The sequence below is a fragment of the Thamnophis sirtalis genome, unplaced genomic scaffold (genome assembly GCF_051295495.1).
Source record: "Thamnophis sirtalis isolate CommonGarterSnake01/CBP01778 unplaced genomic scaffold, rThaSir2_p1.2 scaffold_3, whole genome shotgun sequence".
In the NCBI taxonomy this organism is placed as follows: domain Eukaryota; kingdom Metazoa; phylum Chordata; class Lepidosauria; order Squamata; family Natricidae; genus Thamnophis; species Thamnophis sirtalis.
Genome location: NW_028261383.1, coordinates 34,305,522 through 34,311,575, shown reverse-complemented (window position 1 = coordinate 34,311,575; position 6,054 = coordinate 34,305,522).

The following is a 6,054-nucleotide window of genomic DNA, read 5'->3' as shown; positions in this document are numbered from 1 at the left end:
AAGGAGTTAAACATTCTACTCCCCCTCCCCACCTGAAAAACACTCTGATGCTAAGGAGTTAGACTGAAGTAGAGAAGGGGAAAGGGTAGGAGAGGCCTCTGTGGGCAAGCCTGAGGGAGAGAAGGGGATAGGATAGGATCAATGGGGCCAACCTGAGGAAGAGAAGGGGATAAGATAGGATAGGTTTCTGTGGGGCAATGCTGAGGGAGAGAAGGGGAGAGGAGAGGCCGATCATAACTACTCATTAATTTTCAAGCTGTAAGTGTTGATTTATCAAGCCCGATCACATAGTTTCGTAGCGGAGCACAGGTATCCAGCTAGTAGTTAATATAAGCTTTCCCCCTACTTTTTAGAGGTAATAAATAGCCACTGTCTGGTAACAATTGATAAAAATCTCCTTGATGAAGGTATGGATTTGCCCACAGGGATGGGTTCCTACCGATTTGGACGGATTCAGCCGAGTAGGTAGTAACTTGGCTGGCTACGCCCCTGAACCAGTTCTATTGGAGGCGACGCATGCACAGAAACATTTTTTTTACTACTGTGCATGCGCGTGTGCGTGCAAAGCGTGTCCTGAGCTAACCGGCAGTAACAGAAGCCGGAACCCACCCCTGTTTGCCCAGTCTCTTTATAGGATAAAGTTAGAGGCTTCATCAATTCAGTTCAATTGTATATTCCTATGTTGTTTACCTGGCTGAAATAAGGACTTTGTCACTGTCATCTTTCAAAAACCATTTCTTTTTTGCTTTTAGCTTTTTCTGACAATCTTCCATTCAAGCACTACAGGTAGTCCGCATTGCTTGCTTAGCTTAATCCCAAAAAATCTTGTTACATGATGATGGCTAAAGTGGTGGACTACTTGTAATTAAATTCTTGGCTGCTTAGCTTTGAGGAATCAGTCATGTTTAGCTAGATGTTGGCACCTGTTGTGGTAGTCCCTTTCAAAATGACTAAACTGTTGGGCACCCTTACCCATAATGCAATTAATTTCACAACTGCATTGATTGGGTGGAGAGAAAAGAGTGTTTAAATGTTTATTCTTTCCACTGAAAACTTCCACACTATCTTTGTTGCTACCCTGGTTCTCTAGAATATTTGGGCAGGGCATTAGGTGCTAGAAGGGGTATTATGGTTGTTATAGAACTCTTCCTTTTAGACTCTTGGCTGCATCTAAAGGATTAAAGCCCTTCATGGTATTGGACCTGGGTACTTGAGAGACCGCCTGCTGCCAATTACCTCCACTAGACCGATTAGATCCCACAGATTAGGCCTCCTCTGAATTCCATCCGCCGGCCAGTGTCGACTGGCGACTACCCGGAGGAGAGCCTTCTCTGTGGCTGCTCCGACCCTCTGGAACGAACTCCCCGTGGAGATTCGAACCCTCACCACACTCCAGGCCTTCCGCAAAGCCCTTAAAACCTGGCTGTTCCGACAGGCCTGGGGCTAAAGAGCTGTTGCCCCCATCTCGAATGGTATGACTGTCGTATGTTTTAAATTATGCATTGTTATGTGTCATTTTTTAATTTTTTGTCTGTATCCCCCTTCCCTGATTTGAGTTGTGAGCCACCCTGAGTCCCCTTCGGGGGAAAAGGGCGGCATATAAATATAATAAACAAACAAACAAACAAACAAACAAACAATTGCATTCTGCAGAGGGAAGCAGCTTTTTCATTGCAAGGAAACTTATGCTGGATCTCAGCTGTGACAAATATGTAAAAATATATGACGTAGTTACACAATTATCTTTTTTCGTAATTATTGTTGCACATGGATAAAATGCGGAACAATTACCCAAGAACAATAGTTTAAGGAATAGATTATAAACCCTTTATTTATCAACATGTACAAGGAGAATAATTGAGGGATGCGGTGCCTCAGTGACTAAGACACTTGTCCCAGCTTCTGCCAACTTAGCAGTTCAAAAGCATGTAAAAAATGCAAATAGAAAAATAGGAATCAACTTTGGTGGGAAGGTAACAGCGTTCCATGCACCTTGGCGTTTAGTCATGCCGCCTACATGACCATGGAGATGTCTCTGGACAGCGCTGGTTTTTGGGTTGTGAAACAAAGATGAGCATCGCCCCCTAGAGTTGGGAATGACTAGCACATATGTGCAAGGGGAACCTTTACCTTTTACAAGGAGAACAGGACTACTACTTGCTAAAATATATTATCCTATCAGTAAGAATTATCCGGTTCTTAGAACTTTAGAGCCAACTTTTAGATGTATTTAGCAGAAAGTGCCTTAGCTGAGACAGAGGATTGGGATTGGGGGAAAAAGCCTTTTCAAATTTTAGAGAATATAATAGCAATGTTAATTGTATATATAAACGTTGGTTCTTTATAATTGTTAGCTATCTTATGTTTTGTGCGTAAGCAGGTAGGAAATAAAGTATCAAAATTCTAACGCTTTTCAATCTGCAGTACAAATATTGTACTATCTTGGTCTAACCCTGTTTTTTTCAATCTTGGCAATTTAAAGATGTCTGGATGTCAACTCCCAAAATTCCTCAGCCAATATGCAGGGAATTCTGGGAGTTGAAGTCCAAACATCTAAAGTTGTCAAGATTAAAATTTTGGTCTAGCCTGCTGAAAGACCTGACATCCACCCCTCTTTTTATGGGCATGAAACCAGTGGTGGGATCCAGCTGGTTCGGGACGGTTCGGGCGAACCTGTAGTAAAAATTCTGTCTGACCCTGCCCAGTCACTCCTCATCTTGCCCAGTTGCCTGGCACAGCTGCTGCTTCTCTGTCTGGCTCCCTCGCTTGCCTCGACCCACACGGTCTCTGCGGGCCAGACTAGCCAGCTTGCCTGCTTTTCCTATCCTATCCTGCAGTGGTTAGGGTGCAGTACTGCAGGCCACTTCAGCTGACTGTTATCTGCAGTTCAGTGGTTCTAATCTCACTGGCTCAAGATTGACTCAGCCTTCCATCCTTCCGAGGTGGGTGAAATGAGGACCCAGACTGTGGGGGCGATATGCTGACTCTGTAAACCGCTTAGAGAGGGCTGAAAGCCCTATGAAGCAGTATATAAGTCTAACTGCTATTGCTATTGGTATTCTCTCTCTCAGGCTGGCCCCACAGACTCCTCTCCTTTCCCCGGCCTCCTACGCAGCCCAGATCCCTGCCGAGCCTTCTTTTGCCATTTTCCGCTGCCTCTGATGTGGCCCAGCTACCTGCCTGCCTGGTGAGCCTTCCTTTGCCTCTTTGCCAGTGCGAATGGCCTGTTACAGGGCATTCCTAGGGCTCCCCTGGCTTATTACACTCCAAAATGGGGAGTTCCTGGGCCTGATCTACCTGTCCAGGCCCCATTTCCCTTGGCTTTAATATACTTATTTTTCAAACAGATGCAGAAGAGGCTGAGCCACGTGGCAGAGAAGCCAAAGTCTTTTATTGAGAAACTGGTGAAGCTGTAAAAATGTGAGATGTAAGGAAAACAGTTTTCCCCATCTGAATAAAAGACGTCAGCTTCTCTGCCATGACAGCCTCTAGGCTTAGTTTTTACCCAGTCTAGTCAGGCTAAGTTTGGGCCCAGTCTGCTTGCTGCTGACTGGTTTGTTCGAATGAGCAGCTTCAGGGATTGGGCAGCCAATCAACAAGGGTCTTGCAGTTCAGCCCGAGGAGACAAAGGAAGCTACCTCCCCTTTCATTGGCTGCTGCTGTTGCTGCCTCAATCCCTGAAACAGGAAGTTGCTGCTTTCAGGTGCTGAAAGAAATGTCTTTCTGGGTTCAACTCCAAGCGGAGAAAAAGACACTGGAGACATGGAGGCTGCTTGGAAAGATGGTTTATTGTTGGACAGGGCCACATGGCTTGAGTCCTGAACAGAAAAGGTGATCAAATGCTTCAATGTTGGTGGAGAAGAAGAGAAGGGCTGAGGGAGGAGCTTGCTAGCCTTTTTATAACCTGTTCAGTCCCACCTCTCTGTTTCCTGTTCCTGTGTAAGAAATGTATTCTGATTGGTTGTCAGACTCCCATGGGGCCATGCAGGGGCAACTCTCTGGGCTGTGTTTTGAATTCAGGTTTGGTTGAGTTCTCAGATGCCATGTGGTCAGTTGGGGCCAATATTATCATGCTTTCCTGTAGCTTAAGTGGAGAAGTCTTTATTATGTAAAGTGGACTAGCTTGGCCTTCTTAATGGTCCATTAACAAAGTGGGGATGGGCAGGAAGCTACAGGCAGCTATTCTGTCTTTTAAAACATGTTTCTTTCTTTTCGCATCCAGAGAAATATTCTGCCTTTTCAATATTTCCTAGGATATTTCATTTTTCTGGGAGAGGGCCAGGTGATAACTTCCTACACAGGCCTATGCCTGCTGGCCACATGGCCCCAGTCGAAGTGTTTTACTCAGAAACTGGTGAAAATATTTTCTTTAGATTTCACATTCACCATCATCTGAAGAAAACACTTTGGCTTCTCTGCCAGGGGGTCAGCCGCACGATTAACATTTCCATTATTTTCAGTGGGGAGTAAAGGTAATCAGGTTAGCATGAATGTAACCTATTAAGATTATGTTTAAAAATAGAAAAGAGCTATATGTTAAAAATGTTCCTGATTTGCAACTAAATCATTTATGCCTATTCTTTTATTTTTGTTTTGATAAAAGAAAAGTGAATATTCATTGAGAATCAATCTGTTTCTTCAGAGTAGTTCCTCTCTCACCATCCTCTAAAGCTCTACTCCTTAACTGATTTTTCTTAATAATTTGTCTATTTAGAACAACATAAAGGAAGCAGAAAAAAATGGCAACAGAATTCCTAAGGGAGCAAAATCCCTACAGCTACAGGCCCTACAGTGGTCTCTAAAGTGGTCTTATTACCACAGTAAAAAGCTAGTACAATGACTTTAAAATACAGCTATTACTGTTTCCAAAAATGTATATACCGGTAGTTGCTAAAATTTTAGAAGGTACCTATGTTAAGAGCTGCTTCCATTAGCAGAAGAACAGCTTCCAATATAGAGGGGAACAATCACAAATCCAGCAAGTTTTTATATTTGCTTGAGATGTTGGAAGAAATGTCCTTCTGGTTCAGTTCCAAGTGAGGAAAAAGACCCTGGAAAGATGGAGGCTGCTTGGAAAGATGGTTTAATGGTGAACAGGATCACATGGCTCAAGTTTCTGAACAGAAAAGGCGGATCACATACTTCAAGATGTAGGGTGGAGAAGAAAAGAAGGTCGAAATGCTGAGTTTTATGCTCTCTGTTGGGCTTTGATCTTGATCTTGTATTCTGATTGGTTGTCAGACTCCCATGGGGCCATGCAGGGGCAACTCTGTAGGCTGTGCTTTGAGTCCAAATTTAGTTGCCTTGCTGGGTGATGTAATTTTCCCAGGTGCCTTGTGAGTTTTTATAGAGCAGTGGTTCTCAACCTGTGGGTCGGGACCCCTTTGAGGGTCGAACGACGCTTTCACAGGGATCGCCTAAGACCATCGGAAAACACATTTTCAAAAAAATACAAAAAACATAAAATAATTTTATGGTTGGGGGTCACCACAACATGAGGAACTGTATTAAAGGGTCGCTGCATTAGGAAAGTTGAGACCCACTGCTATAGAGGGTTAATCCTACCTTTGCTATGTAAAATAGACTAGCTCAGGCTTTAATGGCTCATTGACAAAGGGAAGGGGGCAGGAAGCTGCAGGGAACTACTTTGTCTTTGAAAAATGTTTCTCCCTTTTCACATCCATATAATATTCTGCCTTTTTAATATTTCCTAGGATATTTCATTTTCTAGGAGAGAGGTGGGTGCTAACTTCTTACAAGAGTCTGTGAGAAAACTTGCTAATTTTAGAATGAGATGTCACTGAACAACTAATGTAATTTTGATTTCTTGTACTTCTTGAAATACATGTCACCTGTCTGTTTTGTGACCAGCCTATCACAATCTTGGGCAAAGCATGTGAGCCATTTCCTCCTTTCAGTGGTCCCTGAAAGTTCATCTATAGCTGTGATGGGGAATCTATGGCATGCGTGCTACAGGTGGCACATGGAGCCATATCTGTCGGCACGCGAGCTGTCAGCTCCAGCACGCATGCATGTACTGGCCAGCTAATTTTC